This window comes from Pleurodeles waltl, chromosome 1_2 (assembly GCF_031143425.1).
Source record: "Pleurodeles waltl isolate 20211129_DDA chromosome 1_2, aPleWal1.hap1.20221129, whole genome shotgun sequence".
Lineage (NCBI taxonomy): Eukaryota > Metazoa > Chordata > Amphibia > Caudata > Salamandridae > Pleurodeles > Pleurodeles waltl.
The window spans coordinates 1,202,439,335-1,202,464,061 of NC_090437.1; positions in this window are offsets into that span (position 1 = coordinate 1,202,439,335).

Consider the following 24,727-nt stretch of genomic DNA (forward strand, 5'->3'; position numbering starts at 1 on the left):
ATACCCTTTAGGGGTTCTGGGCTGTTTGGGATTGGCCTGGGCCCAGGCGCATCCGTCCCCCCAGGCAGGGGCTTCCCCACAACAGGATTCCCGCCCCAACAGGTGAGAAGGTCGAGCTGAGACGGACACGCGGCTCCACCCCCATCCAGCAGGTGCGAATGGGGGTACTTAGGAAGTTGTTCTGCAGTCAGTGACATGTTCTCCCCTTCCATCAGTGCCTTGGGACCTGGGATGGCTGTAGGTGGTGTATGTCTCAGTTCAGGACCCGTCGACCTGATTCCCAGGCCCCTCACTCCGGTTTCCGCTGCTGGGTCCTCATTCGGAGGGTGCCTCCCGTCTCTTTGTTACTGGAGGCCCTATACATCCTTCCTGACTTGTCACCCTCATTTTTGTTCTGTAAGGGGGTGCCTGGGGCAGTTTTTGTCTGTTTTGGTAACTTCAGTCTCTGGCATTTGGGTTCTTCTGGTGGTGTCCCCCAGTGTTTTCTGGATGTTTCTCCGGAGTTCTGGATCCTCCTTTCCTTCAGACTTCCTGGCCTTGGTATCATGTGTAGTAGTTGGCCCTAGTGGATGGTATTACCTCCCTGGTCCTGGAACAGGCCCTTCTCACTGTTCTGCCTCTATTGGGGGGTTGCAGTTGCTTTCCCATGTCTTCCTGGCCACAAGGGATTTTCGGATACTCCTTGACCTGTGGTTTATGTCGGTATGCTCGACCCTACTCTTCCGGTTGGCCACTTTGCGTTCTTGATTTGCTGATCTCTCCAGTGGCTTTCCTGTCCAGGTTCAATCTTCAGGACGCCTGTCTGCACGTTCCGGTGGCTCCTGCTTCCTGGTCCTTCTGTGGTTTGCCATGGATTGCCAACATTGGCAGTTTGGGTAGTTCCATTGGCCTACAGTCCTCCCATTGACTTTCTCTGAGCTCCTGGCCCCAGCGTTGGGTCTTCTTCATTTCCGGGGTTCCTGGTCCATCCGTATCTCTGGCGGACACGATCTCCATGATGTCTCTATTGCACATCTTCGGTATCTTGGTTTCTCCCTCTGAGTCTAGCCTGGCTCCTTCTCTGCAGCTGCAATATGTTGGTGCCTTCTTCGATGCGGCTCTAGGGTCGATGTCCCTTCCTGCTTCCAGGTGTGCCCGGCTGTATCTGTCTCTTCGGCATCTGCTGGCAGTCCAGGTCGCTTCCACAAGGGAATGGCTGTAACTTCACAGTCTACTGGTAAGGTGGGGTTTTTTGTGTGGATCATCCCCTTTTCTTCATACCTGTTTGTTGCCTGTCCCTGTGGTTGGTCTCTGTGGTGCTACTTTGTTGCCTCTTCGCGCCTTGGGCACACTTTCACCTGGGTCAGTTTGTGCATCATATCCTGCATCCCTGGACCCCAGCACATTTAGCCTCCGTGGCCCTTTTTCTGCTGCTGCCTACTTAGCCTGGATCTTCACTTGCGGTTGCGTCCTCCTTCATGGACTCCGGCTTCCCTCCTCATGTCTGGGGGGAAGTCCACTTTCCTTGGGTTGTGGGCTGTTCCCCTTCGGGGGTGCTCAGTAGTCTAGCGGTTCTTCTGAGGTGGCATCACTGGGGTTTTCCTGTGGTTCTCCCAGATTGCCACTCTTCCCCTCTTCTTCTCCTAGTTCCTCACTTGGGACGATCTGGGGACTGTTGCCCTGTCTCTGGCCTCCGGGTCTTCTTTCTGCATTTCTTCCAATTTCCCTGCTCCTATGGTTCCTGGCTCCTCTACTGTGGGCAGTGGTGAAGGTGGTGGTGGTCCTTCTTTTTGGATGCAGGGGCCTTGGTTTTCCCTTCTCTGTCTCCTAGCTGTGGAGCTGGAGTGATTTTTCCTCTGACCCGTCCCCTCTCTCCGTCCCTTTGCCTCCTCTGTCTATTGCCTGGTTGAGTCTCTCAGTTTGGAGGTTGCAAGGCCGGGTCTTGAAATGATGGTTCTTTCTCTACATGTGTCCCTTTCCCTCCAGTCTTCTTGCCATGTCTCCACTGACTGGGCTCATCTGTTCCTTGGTGCCGGGCACGGTCTTTGCTTCCTTTCTACCCCTTCCCCATTTTTCAGTTTTCTCAAGAGGACTTTAATTTGATCTTTCCCGCTGCTACTCTTGTGCTTCAGTGGTGCTCTGCTGGGACTTTTTTGGGCTCCCTGGGATTTTCTCCTCTGTTGTGTGTCTGACAGCTGAGTTGTTCAGGATTTTCCTCCTTCTTCATCCTTCATTTGGGACCTTCCCTTGTGCTTTCCAAATCAGAGTCCCCTCTGTGTGAGCCTCTGTAGTCGGAGTCCCTTAGTTTTCTGCCTTTGCAGTATTCTTTTTTTTTGGTAGCTATTGCCGGCAAACTGCCGGGCGCTTGGGGATACTTCATCTTCTGGTTTACCTTAATCCTTATTTCCGTGTTTTTGATGACCAGGTTGACCTTTCCTTAGATTCTCAGTGTAGGAAAGTACCCTCTTTTTTGGCATGGTTACCTCCACCTTTTGCCTTGCAATCAGTATGCTTTGACAATTTTCACTAGGGTCCTGTTAACCAGGACCCCAGGTATTGTGCTCTCTCGCTCTCAATTTGATTGCCTAGGATTTTGCAACCCCCCCACAATTGGCATACTGATGCCCCCTTGTAAGTCCATTGTATATAGTACTTAGACATCCAGGGCTTTGGGGCACCAGGGGTTCCCCATGGGCTGCAGCATGTATTGTGCCACCCATGAGAGCCCATGCAAAATGAGTCAGCTTTCACTACAGGTCACTGCACCAGGTCACTGAAAGCCACCCCTATGGTAGGCTGTCCTAACCCAGAGGGCAGGGTGCAGGTCATTGGGAAAGTAAGAATACAGTAAAGGTAAGTAAATTACCCCACTCCAGAGCCCAGAAAAGCAGGAGTAAGGTACTGCAAGTTTCCATATGACACACTACACCTCGTTTTTGGGATTTTGCAGCAGCCAACCAAGTCTGCAAAGAACAACTGCTCAATTATTGGACCTGAAGACCTACAAAGGAAGGGACCAAGGGCCAGATGTAGCAAAGGGTTTCTCCCATTCTGTGTCAATGGTAAAATGTATTCGTACATATGGCCCCAAGTCCAGAAGTCGAAAGAAGTTCCAGGAAGGAGAGGAGCCCATGCCAACCCAGAAGAGGGTGCAAAAGAAGAGTTCCCGGTTAGTCGAAGACTGCAGGAATGCACCCTAGGAAAATGCCAGCGGGTTCCTGCATGATGCAAAAGATGTCCTATGGCGTGAAGATCGTTGCAGATGAGATTTCATTTTGGAAGTCACCAACAACCCTTGTCTACGACAAAAGTGTGTTTTGCGTCAAAATGGCGCTGGATGGACCCAGGAGGGAGGAGAAAGAGGGGGCTCTCAGCACTTCAGAGAGCCATCAGGATGCCAGCCAGCACCCTCAGTAGTCGCAGGATCTGGGTACAAAGGAGGTGCAAAATGCTGTTGATGCAGCACAACAAAAGAAGGTCCCATGCCGCCGGAGAACAACTCAGCGAGTTGAGCGTCGCAGGATGGAGTGCTGGGGACCTGGGCCAGGCTGTGCATGAAGGAATTTTGCAAAAAGTGCACAGAGACCTCAGGAGGTGAAGAAGCCGTAATACACAGGGGTACTGTCGCTCTCAGGGGAGGCAAGGTCTTACCTCCTCCAAATTGCCTTAGCAGGACCTCAGGACAGTCTATGTCGATGATTTTCACCCTCTGTGTTCTTAGGAGCACGCTCGTCGCTGTGAGAAGAGTCCCAGGGTACCGGTCGTCGTCTTGGAAGGCGCCTGTTTGGAGCAGGGGAGTGACTCCATCACTCCATGGGAGATTTCTTCAGTCCTTCTGAAGCAGGATGAAGACAGGGAGTCCCCAGAGCGTACACACCGTGGAAACTGTTGCAGTTGTTGACTTAGAGCCGAGGTTGCTGAAGAAAAGTGTCTCTTGTATACACTTTGTTGCAGTTACAGCGTTTCTTGACGCAGACTGCGGTTGATCGGAGGTCAGAAGAGTCTGAAGTTGTTGCAGAGGATTCCTGAAGGAAACTTGCAACCAGATTCTGAAGAGAACCCACAGGAGAGACCCTAAATAGCCCTGAGAGGAGGATTGGCTACCTTATCAGCTAAGGACCTATCAAGAGGGGTCTCTAAAGTCACCTGCTGGCACTTGCCACTCAGAGGACTTCAGAGTGCCCCCACACCTTGCAAAGCAAGATGGTTGAAGTCTGGGGCACACTGGAGGATCTCTGGGCACAACCCCTAGGGTGGTGATGAACAATGGAGTGGTCACTCCCCTTTCCTTTATCCAGTTTCCCCCTATAGCAGGGTACAAGGGGTCCCTGAACCGGTGTAGACTGGCTTATGCAAGGAGGGCACCATATGTGCCCTTCAAAGCATTTCCAGAGGCCGGGGGAGGCTACCCCCCCCCAGCCTGTAACACCTATTTCCAAAGGGAGAGGGTGTAACACCCTGCTCTCAAAGGAAAAGCTTTGTTCTGCCTTCCTGTGCCTGGGCTGCCCAGACCCCATGACGGCAGAACCCTGTCTGTGAGGTGGCAGCAGCTGTAGCTGCAGTGCAAGCCTCAGAGAGCTGGTTTGGCAGTACTGGGGTTCCATGGTAGAGCCCCCAGGATGCATGGAATTGGTTCCCCAATACCTGATTTGGAATGGGGGGACAATTCCATGATCTTAGACATGTTAGATGGCCATATTCGAAGATACCATTGTGAAGCTACTTATAGGTATTGACCTATATGTAGTGCACGCATGTAATGGTGTCCCCGCACTCACTAAGTCCGGGAAATGGCCCTGAACTATGTGGGGGCACCTTTGCTAGTGCAAGGGTGCCCTCACACTTAGTAACTTTGCACCTAACCTTCAGCAACTGAAAGTGGAAGACCCTTATAATTCCCTCGTATATGGTACCTAGGTACCCAGGGTAGGATTCCAGGAGATCCCTATGGGATGCAGCATTTCTTTTGCCACCCATAGGGAGCTCAGACAATTCTTACACAGGACTGCCACTGAAGCCTGAGTGAAATAACATTCACGTTATTTCACAGCCATTTTTCACTGCACTTAATTAACTTATAAGTCATCTATATGTCTAACCCTCACCTGGTGAAGGTTGGGTGCAAAGTTACTAAGTGTGAGAGCACCCTGGCACTAGCCAAGTTGCCCCCCCATAGTTCAGGGCAATTTCCCCGGACTTTGTGAGTGCGGAGACACCATTACATGCGTGCACTACTTATAGGTCAATAGCTATATGTAGCTTCACAATGGTAACTCTGAATATGGCCATGTAACATGTCTAAGATCATGGAATTGCCCCCCCATGCCAAATCTGGTATTGGGGTACCAATCCCATACATCCCCGGGGCTCCAGCATGGACCCCGGGTACTGCCAAACTAGCTCTCTGAGGTTTTCACTGCAGCTACCACTGCTGCCAACCCACAGAAAGGTTTCTGCCCTCCTGGGGTCTGGGCAGCCCAGTCCCAGGAAGGAAGAACAAAGGATTTCCTCTGAGAGAGGGTGTTAAACCCTCTACCTTTGGAAATAGGCGTTAAGGGCCTGAGAGGAGTAGCCTCTCCTGGCTTCTGGGAATGCTTTGAAGGGCGCAGATGGTGCCCTCCTTGCATAAACCAGTCTACACTGGTCCAGGGATCCCCCAGCCCCTGCTCTGGCGTGAAACCGGACAAAGGAAAGGTGAGTAACCACTCCCCTGTCCATCACCACCACAGGGATGGTGCCCAGAGCTCCTCTAGTGTGTCCCAGATCTCTGGAGGCCTCTGAGTGGCCAGTGCCAGCAGGTGACGTCAGAGACCCCTCCTGATAGGTGCTTACCTGGCTAGGTGGCCAATCCTTTTCTGAGTGCTATTTAGGGTCTCTCCTGTGGGTTTCTCATCAGATAACGAATGCAAGAGCTCACCAGAGTTCCTCTACATCTCCCTCTTCGACTTCTGCCAAGGATCGACCGCTGACTGCTCCAGGATGCCTGCAAAACTGCAACAAAGTAGCAAGAAGACTACCAGCGACATTTTAGCGCCTAATCCTGCCTGCTTTCTCAACTGTTTCCTGGTGGTGCATGCTCTGGGGGCTGTCTGCCTTCACCCTGCACTGGAAGCCAAGAAGAAATCTCCCGTGGGTCGACGGAATCTTCCCCCTGCTAACGCAGGCACCAAACTTCTGCATCACCGGACCTCTGGGTCCCCTCTCATCTTGATGAGTGTGGTCCCTGGAACATAGGATCTGGATCCAAGTGACCCCGACAGTCCAGTGGTCAATCTGTCCAAATTTGGTGGAGGTAAGTCCTTGCTTCCCCATGCGAGACAGTAATCCTGTGTACTGAATGAACTGCAGCTGCTAGGGCTTCTGTGCACTTTTGCAAGGAATCCTTCGTGCACAGCATAGCCCAGGTCCCCAGCACTCGGTCCTGCATTGCTCAACTTTCTGAGTTCACCACCAACTTCGTGAGACTCTCCTTTGTAGTGTTGAGACGACTGCCGTGCTCAGTTTTCTTGAACCTCTGTTCAAGTGCTTCTGCGGGTGCTGCCTGCTTCCGCGTGGGCTCTCTGTGTTGCTGAGCGCCCCCTCTGTCTCCTCCTCCAAGGGGCGACCTCCTGGTCCTTCATGGGCCCGGGCAGCACCCATTTTCTTCAACTGCGACCTTTGCAGCTAGCAAGGTTTGTTTGCAGCCTTTCTGCGTGGAAGCAACGCTACATCCTGCAGCACGCCGTGGGACATCTTCTGTGCAAAGGAGAAGTTCCTGGCATCTTCCATTGTTGCAGAACCTTCAGCTTCTCCCACCCGGAGGCAGCCATTTTGTACTTTCATCCGGGATTTAGTGGGCTCCTGCCCCCCCCCGGACACTTTTGTGAATCTTTGGAATTGGTCCCCTTCTTTTACAGGTCCTCAGGTCCAGGAATCCGTCCTCAGTGCTTTGTACTCATTTGTGGTCTTTGCAGAATCTCCTATCATGACTTTAGCGTGTTTCTGGGGAAGTAGGGTAACTTTACTCCTACTTTTCAGGGTCATGGGGTGGGGGGTATCTTGGACACCCTTCGTGTTTTCTTACACTCACAGCGACCCTCTACACACCACACTAGGCCTGGGGTCCCTAAGTGGTTTGCATTCCACTTTCTTAGTATATGGTTTGTGTTGCCCCTAGGCCTATTGCATCCTATTGTATTGTACAGTGTTTGTACAACTTTTCTAACTGTTTACTTACCTGATTTTGGTTTGTGTGCATATGTTGTGTATTTTACTTACCTCCTAACGGAGTATATCCTCTGAGATATTTTTGTCACATTGTCACTAAAATAAGGTACCTTTATTTTTAGTAACTCTGAGTATTGTGATTCTTATGATATAGTGCTATATTATATAAGTGGTATAGTAGGAGCTTTGCATGTCTCCTAGTTCAGCCCAAGCTGCTCTGCTATAGCTACCTCTATCAGCCTAAGCTGCTAGAACACTACTAATATACTAATATTGGATAACTGGACCTGGCACAAGGTGTAAGTACCATCAGGTACCCACTATAAGCCAGGCCAGCCTCCTACACTCAGGAAGCCAGAACAGAGGATTTACTTTGGAAGAGGGAGGCAACACTCTCTCCCTTGGAAATATGTGTTACATGGCTTGGGAGGGGTAGCCTCTCCAAGCCACTGGTATGCTTTGAAGGCCATATTTGGTGCCCTCCTTGCATAGAATAGTGTACATGGGTTCAGGGATCCCAGTTCCTGCTCTAATGCGAAACCGGACAAAGGAAAGGGGAGTGCCCACTCCCTTGTCCACCACCACCCCAGGGATGGTGCTCAGAGCTCCTCCAGAGGGTCACTGGGTTTTGCCATCTTGGATTCCAGGTTGGCAGGGAACTCTGGGAGCATCTGAGTGGCCAATGCCAGTAGGTGACGTCAGAGCCCCCTCCTGATAGGTGGTCACCAAGCTGGGTGACCAATCCCCCTTTCAGGACTATTTAGGGTCTCTCTCTTGGGTGGTTCCTCAGATTCGGTTTGCAAGACTCCATAAGGAATTCTATGCACCCTCCACTTCAAATTCTGACCTAAGAACTGCATCTGGACGCTCCAGGACCTGGCGAGCTGCAACAAAGAAGCAAGACGCCTTCTGCAACATTGCATCCACGGCTCCTTTCAGCAACTGCAACATTTCCCTGGTTGTGCATCCTCTGGGGACAGCCTGTCTGTAGCCTGCATCAGAAGGAAGAAGGAATCTCCCTTGGGGTGAAGGAGTCACTCCCCTGCTTCTGCCGGTAGCAACTGTATCGACGACTGGCTGCGTGGATCCCCTCTCCTGCTGAGTTGCGTGGATCCTGCATCACAGGTGGTGGACTGAAGTGATCTTGATGGTCCTCACTTCCAGCTTTTTAAATTGGGTGAAGGTAAGCCCTTGCCTGCACACGCAAGATGGTACCCCCTTGCACCGCGTCCTTTGCAGCTGCCAAGGCTTGTTGGCAACTTCTTCCCAAGATCTTCAGGCATCTTGCAGCTTCAGCCCCCAGCACTCCATCCTGCGACGCCCAGCTTCCTGAGTGGTTCTATGGTGGCGTGGGAGCCTTTGTCGTAGTGCTGCGTGGGCCTCTTCCTCCACCTTCATGTCCCCGTCCTGTGGGACTCCTGTGAGTGCTGCCTGGGCTTCTGTGGGCTCTCTGTGTTGCTGAGGGCCCCCACTTAATCCCCCTCCTGGGTAGAGTCCACCTGGTCCTTCCTGGTCCCCAGCAGCTCCACTTCTGCTACACGTGAGTTTTGCGTGAGCCAAGGCTTGTTGGTGGAATCCGAAGACCCAAACCTGACTGCATGCTCCTTCCGGCGTGGGACATCACTAGCATTCTCCAGGAACTTTGTCTTCTTGGGTGCAGTACTAACTCTTCTACTTGCACGTCGACTCACTTCTTGCACCTTCAGTCTGGTGGGTAGGGGCTCCTGCCCTTACTGGACTATTCTGTGCTTCTTCGACTTCGTCCACTTCCTTCACAGGTCCTTTGGTCCAGGAATCCACTGTTGGTGTCTTGCAGTCTCTTCTGGGTTTCGCATAATTATTCCTTTCTTCTCTGTGTGTGTAGTAGGAAACTTACTGTGATTTACTCCTACTTTCCTGGTTGCTGGGGTGGGTTGTGGTACCTATCTTTGGGCTTTTCTAGTACTCTGAGCTCCCCTCTACACACTACACTTACCTAGGTGGGGGACCGACTTTCACATTCCATTTTTTAATGATATTGTTTGTGCTCCTCCTAGGCCTCTTTCTCTCTATTGTGATTTTCAGTAATTGTTTTCCAACTGTTTTCATGCCTATTTCTGCATACTAGTGTATAGAATTTGTGTATTACTAACCTACAAAGGGAGTATAGCCTTTATGGTATTTTTGGTACTTGTGTCACCAAAATAAAGTACCTTTATTTTTGTAACACTTAGGCACTCATTACAACCCTGGCAGTCAAAGACCGCCAGGGTTGTTTTGGCGATTGTACCGCCAACAGGCTGGCGGTACAAATCGCCATTTTATGACCGCATCGGTAGGGCCGCGGTCGCACCGCCGGGACCGGCGGTTTCCCACCATCGTTGTCCCGGCGGTTATAATCCACATCACTAGGCCGGCCATGGCATTATGACCCCGCCCACCGCTATGCTTTCAGTGGTTTCAGTACCGCCAATGAAACCATGGTGGTAGGTACTATCAGTGCAAGGGAATTCCTTCCCTGGCACTGATAGGGGTCTCCCCTGCCCCCCCCCTCCCCCTCCACAGAAACCTCCCCCACCCACCCCTCCCGACCCCACGCACATTTATACACATACACGCACATACATACACACCCATACAGACACGTATACACACATTCACCCACGCATTCATACATTCATACACACTCACAGCAACACTCACAAACATGCATCCAAGCACACACGCAATCTCACAACACAACATGTACGTACACTCACACTCACTCATGCACACACATTACACATGCATGCATGCATTCATACACAATCACACACACCCCCACTCAAGCACACAACACCCCCCACCCTGTCTCCTGTCGGAGAACCCGATTTACCTGCTTGCAGGGGTCCTCTGGCAGGAGACGGGACACGGCACTGCTGCCAGCAGCAGCGTCCGCCTAGCCGTATAATGGAACATGATACGGTAGGTGGTGTTTTGCTGGCAGCAGCGCCACTTTACCGCCGTTAGCCATGACTGTTGATGGAATTCCGCCAGCCTGCTGGCGGTATTCTGTCTACAGTCATAATGCCATGGACTGTCGATAGCCACGACGACGGTATGTTGGCGGCCGTCGCCGTGGCGGTAGGCGGCATTTGTGCCAATGTCATAATGAGATCCTTAGTTACTAATCCTGATGTGTTAGTTATTGGGCAATGAAACGTGAGATTGTGAAGGAGAGAGAGCAGAAGTGAATAAGCTCTCAGCTCTGTAATGAGTAGCCTCAGTTACTAATACATGTCGCTGATAAGAGGTATGCATGTGCCACTTAGAAATGTGACTCAGGTAGCAACATGGAAGGAGAGGCTTGTTTAAAAAAATGCAGTTTACTCCAAGTGCTGATTTCGCTGAAGTCCGGCAACCTTTTTATGCAAGGCAGCATATAAAAAGGCCTGGACTGTCCCTTCCTGACCTGAGTAGCCTCAGTTGCTAATATATGTCGCTGATAAGAGGTATGCATGTGTCACTTAGAAATGTGACTCAGGTAGCAACATGGAAGGAGAGGCTTGTTAAAAAAAATGCAGTTTTCTCCAAGTGCTGATTTCGTTGAAGTCCAGCAACCTTATTATGCAAGGCAGCATATCAAAAGGCCTGGACTGTCCCTTCCTGGCCTGAAGACAGGGGTTCACCACTTGGCTGTTGATTCACTCATGTGGTCTTTGCACCTGTTGATTCTTTTCCCCCTATACCTGTAGGTAAATAGACGGAACTTAGGGAAATGGAGGTGCTCTATGTGTCGTTCTTCTTAGTGTAGGGACGCCATGAACACTGCTATTCCTGAGATGATTGTACTGGAATATTTACAGTGGTGCAGTGATCCCTCTGGGACCGCCCATAAGGAAGGAGCAGTTACTTTGTCTGCAACACGTGCATTGGTTTGCCCATCTGATCTGAATGACGAGCTAAAGACCAAGGGACTGATCAGCAGCATGTCTGCACTTTTCTCTTGGGCCTCACCCAAGCTGCATCAAGATGGGATCCTATCACCACTGGACATTAAAAAAAATAATCTGACATGTGTGGCTGCTCCAGTTCCTGACTCATGCAACACCGCTAATATCCGGCATCAAACATAATGCTGCAGTTGGTACTGCCGGCCTTGACTTTTCACAGTGAGGTGGACCCCGATCATCAGATTTTACTTTGTCTGAATGTGATCAAAGCTCTCTGAGCAAGTCCTCATTCAGCTCCAGGAGCATCCTAGAGTCTCAAACTAAGGGCCTGATTTAGAGTTTGGCCGTGGGGGTTACTCTGTCACAAATGTGATAGATATCCCGTCCGCTGTATCACAATCCTGTTAAATACTGTGAGAATCTTAATACGATGGATGGGATATCGGTCATGTTTGTGCGAGTAACCCGTCCGCCAAACTCTAAATCAGGCCATAAGTGTGTCTGTCAGGCCATGTCAGAAGTAAGTGCCCAGCACATCTTCTCTAAAACCCTCACAGCAGAGAACAATCACCTTTAGATGTAGATACTTACAGCAACATCACTATAGAGCATATAGAAGCAAACTGTGCTTAACAGGTGTTGACAGGAACCAATACAATTTCTGTTGATCTCTCTATTAATTGCTACCTGTTTATATCTATATCCTAACTTTGGTAATGAACCAAACTTTGTCAATGGTAATGATACAATTATTTTCCATACCTTTATTTCTACTTTAGGAGTGTTCTCCAGCCAAAAACAATGTAATGGTTGTTTCTTCGCTTGTGCCATACGTTGTATCAAATAAGCACTTGCTCTACTGTGTCTCATTTTTTTTTTTTACTGTTGTCCACCCTGTATCTGGCATTGAGAGCAAAGTTTTATCACCGGCACCTTCATGATTCACTCATCTGGAGAAAGTGTTACTAATGTGATAGACTTTAACATGAATCTAAGTCGTTACTTTGTAGATCTTTACATTGAGATTCATTACATTATATCGGGAGCACCTTTACATTGAATGTTAATACAGGTTAAATATCATTTATATATAATTTATATATATATATATATATATATATATGCTGTGGCCTGCAAAATGTACATTTTGGCCTTCATTTTTAAAAATAAAAAGAATGTCCTCTAGTTAGGGTGGTGACTGTTATGAACATACTTTGGCAGGACTGGCTTTGGTTCCCAATCCAGCCCTGGTACCACCTTTGTTTTTAAAGCAGGGTGGCACAGGAGGGATGGTGAGGAGGTGGTTGTAAATGCCTTCCTTGATAATTATTTTGTCAGGGGACACCTCTGACAGGGGACCAGCTTAAATGATAAGCAGTGCAAGGTGACGGGTGATGGAGCATGCTCTACACTGCAGAAGAAACAAGCATTTGCAATGCAATAGGTCTGGCATTAGCAAGAGTTAGAGGTGTTGGAGTTATAAATGATAATGACAACCTCACATTTGGGACCTTATAAATATTTAGCCATGCAGCACATTAAACCTTTATCAGAAATAAACGGTGATTGTGCATTCCTTCATACACTTGTCATTAGACTTTAATGATCTGAACAGCCTCTGCACCCAACAGGGCCCCATGTATTTTTATGCTTTTCCTGATTATTAAAAAGTGTATATTTTTGTGTGTTGATATCTCCAGGTGGAGAAATGCCATTGTTAGAGTCGCTTTAGTGTTGTAATAAAGGAACTTTTATTTTTACAACACCTGGTGTGGTTCTTTCTTGTGATTGATTATTGACTGACTATTATGGCATTGCAAGTGCTTTACACTCCTCCTGGATATGCTTTAGCTGTGCACCACAGCTACCCCTACAGAGCTTTTGCTATCTTGACACCTAAACACTATCACTAAGGGTTGCCTGGACTCAGTATAGGGTGCCACACCCTAGGTGTACACCATAAACTCATCCAGCCTCCTACAAAAGGGGTCAGGGATGTTATTTGTGTTATTTCCTGATTCCCAAGAAAGACGGGTGTTTACGTGTTTTGAATTGGTTACTCAAACAGGAAAGACCTCAGTGTTTTGAATTGGTTACTCAAACAGGAAAAATTAAAAATGCTGACCCTGGCGCAGGTGCTTTTAGCGCTGGACAAAGAAGACTGGATGGTTTCTTTCGATTTGCAGGATGCATATTTGTACATTCCCATTCTACAATCGCAGAGGAAATATCCAAATCTCCAGAGGCACTGCAGTGGATCTTCGGTGGTGGGGTGTTTTCAGCAGTCTATCACATGGGATATCACATTTTGTCCTCCACCCCCGGTGGCCACTGTGATAACGGATGCCTCTACTCCAGAGTGGGGAGCGCATCTGGGGGATCTGAAGATCAAAAGACATTGGCCCTCTTTCCAACCCTGGCGGTCGGTGATAAATCGCCCAACAGGCCGGCGCTAAAAAAATCGGAATCATGACCACGGCGGAAACCGCCAACACAAACAGCCACTTTAACACACTGACCGCCACAGCGGTAGCAACAAACACTGTGGCGGTAACCGCCAACAGGCAGACGGAAGACAATGTACCGCCCACGGCATCACAACATGCCTATCCGCCAGCTTTTCTGGGGCGGTACCAATGCCATCAAAAGCACGGCAGAAACACTACTCTGAAGGGAAATGACTCACCTGTCAACACTCAAGGAAGAACCACGACGTCATGGAGCCCGAGCTGCAGGTGTTCCCAATGCTGGTGTACCTTCTCATACACCAGGAACATGAGTGCCAGCGAAGACGACCACGGTGAGTACTGCCCCTAGCACACAAGGGAGGGGCGGAGGAAAAAGAGAGTGACACACACACACGCAACACACAACACCCCCCACCCTCACCCCCAAAACCGTACACACAAACAGATGCAACAACATTACATATTCACCCCGTAACCCTCAGGAATAACGCAAGAAAAAATGGAATGGAGTAAAATGAGTGTAATAGTAAAGTCTTAGAAAAATACGTACTTCAATCAAGAAACAGTATGTACAATATATACAATATATACAAAAGGAGGGACAATGCCCACTCTAAAATGTCCGTGACCCACTGGCCCAAAACACATAGGCCAAGGCCACACTTGACTCCTGCCTCAATACGGAGAGAACACTGCAGGGGCATCAAGTCGAAAATACACAGGGAATGGGAGGGCACCTCAGCCGGAAGATGGTACAACGCCACTGGCCTGGAGGGGGCTCCATGCCCACTGCTTGCTCCTGGGGAGTGAGAGGTCACTGTCTCTCAAGTGGGTGGTTTGCCCACTGCTTGGTCCTGGGGAGTGCAAAGCCACAGTCTCTCAAGTGGCTGGTTTGCCCACTGCTTGGTTCTGGGGAGTGCAAAGCCACAGTCTCTCAAGTGGGTGGTTTGCCCACTGCTTGGTCCTGGAAGTGCAAATCCACAGTCTCTCAAGTGGATGGCTTCTCCACTTGTTCTGGAGTGGGCCTTGTGCCCAGTGTGCTTCATCCTGGCAAGGAGGGGCTGAGTGGATGATTTCTTCCACTGGTTCTGGAGGGGGCCAGTGTGCTTCATCCTGGATGGGGCAAGGTCACAGTCTCTCACCTGTGTATCACACCGACAGGTGTTGCAGTGGCCAGGATGCACTGCAGCCAATGTAGTCACCACTACACACTGCTCGCCGGCGGTCCAGTTATCCCTTATTAGTGAAATGTAGTAGTGTTCTAGCAGCTTAGGCTGATAGAGGTAGCTATAGCAGAACAGCTTAGGCTGAACTAGGAGACATGCAAAGCTTATGGTTTCATGGTACTTATACACAAGTAAAGCCAATACTCAGTGTTACCAAAAATAAAGATATTTATTTGGGTGACACAGTACCAAAAATATCTTAGAGGCAATACTCCTTCTGGAGGTAAGTATTATACACAATATACACTAGACACCAAAATTAGACAAGAGTCATAGAACAATGCAGACAATAGGAAATGCTATAGAATGCAATGGGAGAATATGGGTCTAGATGCAACACAAACCATATACTAAGAAAGTGGAATCTTAATCACAAATTCCCCCCTAGACAAGTGTAGTGTGTGCAGAATCACTGAGAGAGTAAGAATACAGTAAAGTTAAGTAAATTACCCCACCCCAGAGCCCAGAAAAGCAGGAGTAAAGTACTGCAAGTTTCCTTAGAACACACTACACCTCGTTTTTGGGTTTCTTCAGCAGCCACCCAAATCTGCAAAGAACAACTGCTGGATTATTGGACCTGAAGACCTGTAAGGGAAGGGGACCAAGTCCAGAGTCCCTGGTTCGTCGAAGACTGTAGAAATGCACCCTAGGAAGATGCAAGCGGGTTCCTGCATGATGCAAAAGATGTCACATGGCGTGAAGATCGTTGCAGACGAGATTTCGTGTTGGAAGGTGCCAACAAGCCTTGGTTACGACAAAAATGCGTTTTTCATCAAAATGGCGCTGGATGGACCCAGGAGGGACCTGGGGCCTCTACTCTGTGTGAGGAGGAAGGGGGGGCTCTCAGCACTTTAAAGAGCCCTCTCAATGCCCGCCAGCACTCCCAGAAGCCGCAGGATCCAGGCTCAAAGGAGATGCAAAATGCAGTTGATGCAGCACAACAAAAGAAGGTCCCACGCCGCCGGAGAACAACTCAGTGAATTGAGCGTCACAGGGTGGAGTGCTGGGGACCTGGGCCAGGCTGTGCACGAAGGAATTTTGTAAAGACTGCACAGAGGCCTCAGGAGGCGAAGAAGACACAATACACAGGGGTACCGTAGTTCTCGAGGAAGGCAAGGTCTTACCTCCTCCAAATTGCGTCAGCAGGACCTCAGGACAGTCTATGTCGATGATATCCACCCTCTGTGTCCTTAGGAGCACGCTCGTTGCCGTGAGAGGTTTCCCAGGGTACCGGTCGTTGCCTTGGAAGGTGCCTGCTTGGAGCAGGGGAGTGACTCCGTCACTCCATGGGAGATTTCTTCATTTCTTTTGGTGCAGGATGAAGACTGGGAGTCCCCAGACCATGCACACCATGGAAACTGTTGCAGTTGCTGACTTGGAGCTGAGGTTGCTGAAGAAAAGTGTCTCTTGTAGACACTTTGTTGCAGTTACAGCGTTTCTTGGCGCAGGCTGCGGTTGATCCGATGTCAGAAGAGTCTGAAGTTGTTGCAGAGGATTCCTGAAGGAAACTTGCAAGCAGAATCTGAAGAGAACCCACAGGAGAGACCCTAAATAGCCCAGAGGGGGATTGGCTACCCTAGCAGGTATGGACCTATCAGGATGGGTCTCTGACGTCACCTGCTGGCACTGGCCACTCAGAGGCCTCCAGAGTGCCCCCACACCTTGCAAAGCAAGATGGCTGAGGTCTGGGACACACTGGAGGAGCTCTGGGCACCACCCTTGGGGTGGTGATGGACAGGGGAGTGGTCACTCCCCTATCCTTTGTCCAGTTTCCTGCCAGAGCAGGGGAGAAGGAGTCCCTGAACCAGTGTAGACTGGTTTATGCAAGGAGGACACCGTCCGTGCCCTTCAAAGCATTCCCAGAGGCTGGGGGAGGCTACCCCTCCCCAGCCTGTAACACCTATTTCCAAAGGGAGAGGGTGTAACACCCTGCTCTCAGAGGAAATGCTTTGTTCTGCCTTCCTGGGACTGGGCTGCCCAGACCCCAGGAGGGCCGAACCCTGACTGTGAAGTGGCAGCAGCTGTAGCTGCAGTGCAAGCCTCGGAGAGCTGGTTTGGCAGCACTTGGGGTCCATGGTGGAGCCCCCAGGATGCATGGAATTGGCTCCCCAATATCAGTTTGGAATGGGGGACACTTCCATGATCTTATACATGTTACATGGCCACATTCGAAGTTACCATTGTGGAACTACATATAGGTATTGACCTATATGTAGTGCACGCGTGTAATGGCGTCCCCTCACTCACAAAGTCCGGGAAATGGCCCTGAACTATGTGGGGGCACCTTTGCTAGAGCAAGGGTGTAGGAGGCTGGCCTGGCTTATAGTGGGTACCTTGTGGTACATACACACTGTGCCAGGTCCAGTTATCCCTTATTAGTAGAATAGAGGTGTTTCTAGCAGCTTAGGCTGATAGAATGTAGCTATGGCAAAGCAGCTTAGGCTGAACTAGGAGACATGCAAAGCTCCTACTATACCACTTATCATATAGCACAATATCATAAGAAAACACAATACTCAGAGTCACTAAAAATAAAGGTACTTTATTTTAGTGACAATATGCCAAAAGTATCTCAGAGAATACCCTCACTTCTATGTAGTTATATGTACACAAACCCAAAACAGGTAAGTAACAGGAAGAAAAGTAGTGCAAACAATGTAGAATCACAATAGGATGCAATAGGTAGACATTGGTCTAGGGCAGTGGTTCCCAAACTTTTTCGACCCGCGGCTCCCTTCACCTATATTGGCCGTTGCCCGTGGCTCCCCATGATGTCACTTTTTTTTCAGGTAGACAATGTAAGCCCAACCTCAGGAGTACTTTCATTTTTCTCCCTACAAATAATTAGGGTGAAGGCGATGAAGGTATTATCATATTGGTAACAAAATAAAAATATAAGTTGTTTACTTTTTTTTAATCAGTTAAGTCAGAAATAATACAATATTAAGGGCCAAAAATGTTTCCATGAATTAGCAACCTTTTTTGAACGTCCAAAAAATGTAGCCACATCTTCCCTCTGTGTCACACTTGCTGTCCTCCATGCACATATTTTCTTCTCTGTTTACAACGTCATTACTTTGCCTTGACCACACACACCTCACACTTCACCTTTGGAGCACACATTCTGCCTTCAATCTGGACACTTTCTCCTCTAACACTACTTAACAGTACTAGTTCATTCATCAGTGCTTATTTTGTGCTTGTTTCCGGTGCACAGCACCAGCACTTATTTTTGAGGGGCGGCACTTATTTTTCTGCCTCAAGCATTTACTGCGAGCAAAAGACACGTATGGGAAAGACTGAAGAAGAGAAAAAACAAAGTAGTGTCACAATGGGAAAAAACAGAAAGCTCCAAGAGTGAGTTGAAGCGGCAGGGAGTGGCTTTAAAATCATTGAAGAGGCTTGAGACGGCTTCAGGATTACACTGCCTCAGTATTCCGTTTTCCCACATTTAATTGCAGCAGACCCTTGTCACTCTAAATCCGGGTTTTGTTCTCGGCTAACTAGCAGTGCCTCATCTCTCCCAAATGGAAGAGACAATTGGGCAGCCGAGCGCATGACAGCTTAACACTTCCCAGGAAAGTTGTGGTCAATCAGGTCACAACCGGTTCTCTGATACACAGTACGGTCTCATATATAAATGACAAAGGCAGTTTAAGTTTTAAAGATTGATTTAATAAAACAACTGCATTTTAGATAGCAAAGAGTGAGCTGCAATAACCAGAACTACACAACACAGTAGGATTAAAATATTTACGATGAGAGTGAAGCACAGGAGTAAGGCTATCATAGTGCTGCTAGATTATTTTCTCTCTAAGTTATATTTCGAGCACGGCATGTGCAGCTCTAAGCCTGCCTTTCAGGTTCCCCCGGGAGGACATCAACCCTCATACATGAGCAAAGGCCTGTAATCTGCATCAGCATCTAGTTGTAGGTTCCTGGCCGGAATCTCCCTCTTGACCTATACTAGGACTAGGCAGTGTTTTTATAACTAACACTCAGATGTTCTAAGAAAATGTCCCTGCGTAAGGATGTGTATCTTCTACGAATATTGGAGACTAAACTTCTACCACGTTTACCGGCAATGTACCGGACCGTAGCCTTGACTGAAGCACAAAGCGATCAAGAATGCATTATTTGAGAACACAGTGCTGAACTAAGATAAACAGTGTGATAGAAGAAATAAAACAAGACCGTAAAACTGGTTATTGTAAAATAACAGGGCGAAGCTGAATAAAATATATCTAGGGCAAAGTGCGGCCTAGTGTGTTAAACTAACGTGGCATAGGGGGACAATTCCATGATCTTAGACATGTTACATGGCCATATTCGGAGTTACCATTGTGAAGCTACATATAGGTATTGACCTATATGTAATACACTTGTGCAATGGCGTCTCCGCACTCACAAAGTCTGGGGAAATGGCCCTGCACTATGTGGGGGCACCTTTGCTAGTGCAAGGGTGCCCTCACACTTAGTAACTTTGCACCTACCGTATTTTCCGGCGTATAAGACGACTGGGCGTATAAGACGACCCCCTACTTTTCCTGTTAAAATATAGGGTTTGGGCTATACTCGCCATATAAGACTACCCCTCTTCCAATGCACACCAAATAAAAATTAAAAAACATCAGGTTTGATTTTAATATGGTAATTTTAATTCAAATGCTTATGACATGCAGGTACGTAGTAGGAAAACTGTCACTTATAAACATAAGGCTGTTTGTCATCAAACATGTAAACATAAAACAGTGCAAGTGGATTAAACTTTTCCTAATTCACTCTAAAGCTGAAAGGAATGATAAGACAATAAACCCATGGGAACTGCCATGCTGTTTGTTCTCTAAGCTGTCAACCAAACTGGAACTGAAGATGATAGGAGGAAGATAACAAACAGAGAGAGAGAGCAAGTGCCGGGCAAGATCCTGGGGAGTCAGCAACGCCCATCATAACTCCAAGCTATTTTTACAGGACTTGCTGGCTTGACAGTTTCTCTTTAAAAGCCTTCAAAATCCTCCTGTTCGTCATCTGATATCATAAGTAAATCAATTACATCTTGTGGTACATTTGTAAGGCAGTCATCGTATGGATCTAATTCCGTATCAGATGGTGTGGTCTCAGCTTCGGGTTTCTCTTCATCTTGCCACAAGTAGTCGTCCTCCATACCATCTAATGAATTTGATATGCCACACTTCTTGAAAGACTTGATTACTGTTTCTGCATCAATATCATTCCAGGCTTTTATGACAAACTTGCACAAAACATCCAACTGTGGAGCACGCATGTTTCCTCCTTTTGTGAATGACTTTTCGCCGCTAACCATCCACTCATTCCACTGTTCTCGAATGTGATCTTTAAATGGCTTGTTTAGGCACACATCCAGTGGCTGTACCAACGATGTCAATCCTGCAGGAATAACTGCCGCATCTGTGTTTATTCTTGCCAGCCTTTGCTTGGTGCTGGGAGTTAAATGAGCCCTGAACATATCCCACACCAGTAGACTACGTTTTTGAATAAGTCCACCTGGTCGCCTGCTCCATACATTATCAAGCCATAGCTTTACCCCTTCTTCATCCATCCAGCCTTTTTCATGTACATGTACAAAACAACCAACAGGAAACTTGAGTTTCGGCATTGTTTTTCTTTTAAAAATAATCATTGGTCTCAGTTTGGCACCATCAGCTGTGCATGCTAGTACCACTGTAAAACTGGACTTCTCATGTCCTGTTGTTTTAATTAAAATTGTTTTTGCACCTTTTGGATGGACAGTTCTATTTCCAACCATATCAAAATTCATTGGAGTTTCATCCATATTTCCGATACTACTTAACGCATAGCCATGTTTATTGCGCTGTTGTATTACATATCGATGGAAACTATTTACTTTGGCTTCAAGATCTGCAGGTAATTTTTGTGCAATTTTCGTCTTTTGCCTCAGTACCAGATTATGCCTTTCAAAGAATCTAGTACACCAGGATACAGTGGCTTTAAATCTGTTGCTGTGATCTGGGTTAGATTTGGCCCACTGAAGGGCGAACAAACGTATTTGATTTCGTGTCACTATATAACCACTTTGGCGATGCTCATTCACCATGTCTGCTACATGTTTTTCGAGTTCTGGCCAATGTGGGGTGCCTCTTCTTAATGCACACTTACCCCTTGGCATACTCCTTAATGCTTTTTCATTTGCTTTCCAGTCCCGAACCATCTTTTCTGTTACTCCATATTGTCTTGCAGCAGCACAGTTATTATGTTCCATGGCAAAGTTTACAACTTTAAGTTTGAAACTGGCTTCATATTTCTTTCTTCTTGCTGGTGGAGCCAGGATGGGGTCTTGTCTGTTAGCCATTTGTATACTGTACTGTATGTACTGGTGCTGTACTGTATGAACTGGTACAGATACTGGTACTGGTACTGGTGCTGTGCTGTACTGTATTCACCACCACATGTATCTGCTCACCAGATTGCCTTCCCTCAGAATCACCAACAATACAACAACCAGCCAATCACGGAGAATGAATATTACATTTAAGATTGTTGAAACTGCAGTACAACCAAAGTTAAATGCGGTCAAAATATATATTTTTTTATAATATTGTCATATCCCAATCCAAAATGGCCGTTACTATATGGTAATCTCCTAACATGTGCCATGCGCTTGAAGAAAGAAACAGAAAACAAATGGTGTTTCTATGGTACCGTAATAGCGCGCTTTGAATAGCCTGGGGCACGCGCAGGAACACGCGCCTGCCCAGACAACTGCCAGCGAGGACGCGGAACCCATCGTATGCTTGGAATTCATTTCCAAATGCAGCGTACGGAGGTTCAGCTACAGGGCGCCTGTCCCTGAAGTTTCGGCACGCCGTATACCGGCGTATAAGACGACCCCCGACTTTTGAGGAGATTTTCAGGGGTTAAAAAGTCGTCTTATACGCCGGAAAATACGGTAACCTTCAGCAAGTGAAGGCTAGACATATAGGTGACTTATAAGTTACTTAAGTGCAGTGAAAATGGCTGTGAAATCACTTGTGTGTTATTTCACTCAGGCTGCAGTGGCAGTCCTGTGTAAGGTTTGTGTGAGCTTCCTATAGGTGGCAAAAGAAATGCTGCAGCCCATAGGGATCTCCTGGAACCCCAATACGCTGGGTACCTAGGTACCGTATACTAGGGAATTATACAGGTGTTCCAGTGTGCCAATTATAATTGGTGAAAATGGTCACTAGCCTATAGTGACAATTTTAAAGGCAGAGAGAGCATAAGCACTGAGGTTCTGGTTAGCAGAGCCTCAGCGACACAGTTAGTCAGTACACAGATACACAGATTCAGACCACAAACTATGAGCATTGGGGTCCTGGGTAGCAGGATCCCAATGACACAGGCAAAAACAAACTTACATACATGTAAAAATGGGGGTAACATGCCAGCCAAGATGGTACTTTCCTACACAACCCCCCCTCCCCAAACGAGGAACAGTATGGCTAACCTTGCCCAGATGAGTTTTCATTGTCTAAGTGGAAATATCTGGAGAGTCCATCTGCAGTGGGGAGGGTACTCCCAGGTCTATCTTCCATTGTATAGTCCATTCCCTGTAGGGAGATGGACCACCTCAACAATTTAGGGGTTTTGCCTTTCATTTGTTTAAGCCATAATAGAGGTTTGTGGTCTGTCTGAACAATAAAGTGAGTACCAAACAGGTATGGTCTCAACTTTTTCAGGGCCCAGACCACAGCAAAGGCCTCCCTCTTTATGGCAGACCGACACTTTTATCTAGGGGTCAACCTCCTGCTGATAAAAGCAACAGGTTGATCCTGGCCCTCATTGTTAAGCTGTGATAGAACTGCCCCTACCGCTAATTCAGAAGCATCAGTCTGGACTATGAACTTCTTGGAGTAACAAGGGCTTTTTAGGACATGTGCAGCGTACATGGCCTGTTTAAGCTCATCAAAAGCCTTTTGACAGCTAGCTGTCCATAATACCTTTTTAGGCATCTTTTTGGCTGTGAGGTCATTAAGAGGGGCAGCGATGGTGCCACAGTTCTTAATGAACCTCCTATAGTACCCTGTGAGGTCTAAGAAGGCTCCCACCTGGGTTTGAGTTCTAGGGAGAACCCATTCCATAATGGCCTGGATCTTCCCCTGCAGTGGTGCAATCTGTTGCCCACCTACCAGGTGGCCCAGATAAACCACTTTCCCCTGCCCTATCTGGCACTTTGAAGCCTTGATAGTGAGGCCTGCCTTTTGCAGGGCCTCCAAAACGTTCCACAGGTGGACCAGGTGATCATCCCAGGTGGAGCTACAGACAGCTATATCATCTAGATATGCTGCACTAAAAGCTTCCAATCCTTGGAGGACTGTATTCACCAACCTCTGAAAAGTGTCAGGTACATTTTTCAGTCTAAAGGGCATAACAGTAAACTGAGAGTGCCCTCCAGTGGTTGAAAATGCTGTTTTGGGTTTAGCATCTTCTGACAACTTAATCTGCCAATACACTGCAGTTAAGTCAAAAGTGCTTAGATACTTGGCAGAAGCCAGTCTATCTATCAGCTCATCTTCCCTGGGTATAGGGTGAGCATCTGTTTTGGTTACTGTATTGAGACCCCTATAGTCCACACAAAACCTCATTTCCTTTTTACCATCTTTACTGTGAGGTTTGGGAACAAGCACCACTGGGCTAGCCCAGGGACTTTCAGAAGGTTCATTCACTCCTAGATCTAACATTTTCTGTACCTCTTGTTTAATGCAATCTCTGACATGGTCAGGCTGCCTATAAATCTTACTTTTGACAGGTAGACTGTCTCCAGTCAATCAATCAATCACTGCATTTGTAAAGCGCGCTACATACCCGTGAGGGTCTCAAGGCGCTGGGGAGGAGGGGTGTGCTACTGGTCGAAGAGCCAGGTCTTGAGGAGTCTTCTGAAGGCCAGCAGGTCCTGGGTCGGTCGTAGGATGGTGGGGAGAGTGTTCCAGGTCTTGGCGGCGAGGTAGGAGAAGTTTCAATTATTTGCTCACACCAGGTAGTTGTACCTGGGATCGGTGAGAAGAGGTCAGAGAACTGATCTAAGAGATTTATGGAATTGCCCTTTGTAGGAGGCTGGCCTGGCTTGTAGTGGGTACCAAGGGGTACTTGCACTCTGTACCAGGTTCAGTTATCCCTTATTAGTGTAGAAGAGGTGTTTCTACCAGCTTAGGCTGATAGAAGGTAGCTATAGCAGAGCAGCTTAGGCTGAACTAGGAGACATGCAAAGCTCCTACTATACCACTGGTGTCATATGCACAATATCATAAGAAAACACAATACACAGATATACTAAAAATAAAGGTACTTTATTTTTATGACAATATGCCAAAAGTATCTCAGTGAGTACGCTCAGTATGAGGATGCCAAATATACACAAGATATATGTACACAATACCAAAAATATGCAGTAATAGCAAAAGGAACTAATGCAAGCAGTGTAAAGTTACAGTAGATTGCAATAGGAGCACATAGGTATAGGGGCAACACAAACCATATACTCCAAAAGTGGAATGCGAACCACGAATGGACCCCAAACCTATGTGAGCTTGTAGAGGGTCGCTGGGACTGTAAGAAAACAGTGAGGGTTAGAAAAATAACCCACCCCAAGACCCTGTAAGGTAGGTGTAAAGTGCACCTACAATCCCCAGAGAGCATAAAAGTCGTGATAGGGGGATTCTGCAAGGAAAACCAACACCAGCAAAGCTACAACAGTGGATTTCCAGACCTGAGTACCTGTAAGAGAAGGGGACCAAGTCCAAGAGTCGCGACAGTGTCGAGAGTGGGCAGATGCCCAGGAAATGCCAGCTGAGGGTGCAAGGAAGCTGCCACCAGATGGGAGAAGTTTGGTGTTTTGCAAGAACGAGGAGAACTAGGAACTTCCCCTTTGGAGGATGGATGTGCCTCGCCGTGAAGAAGCTTG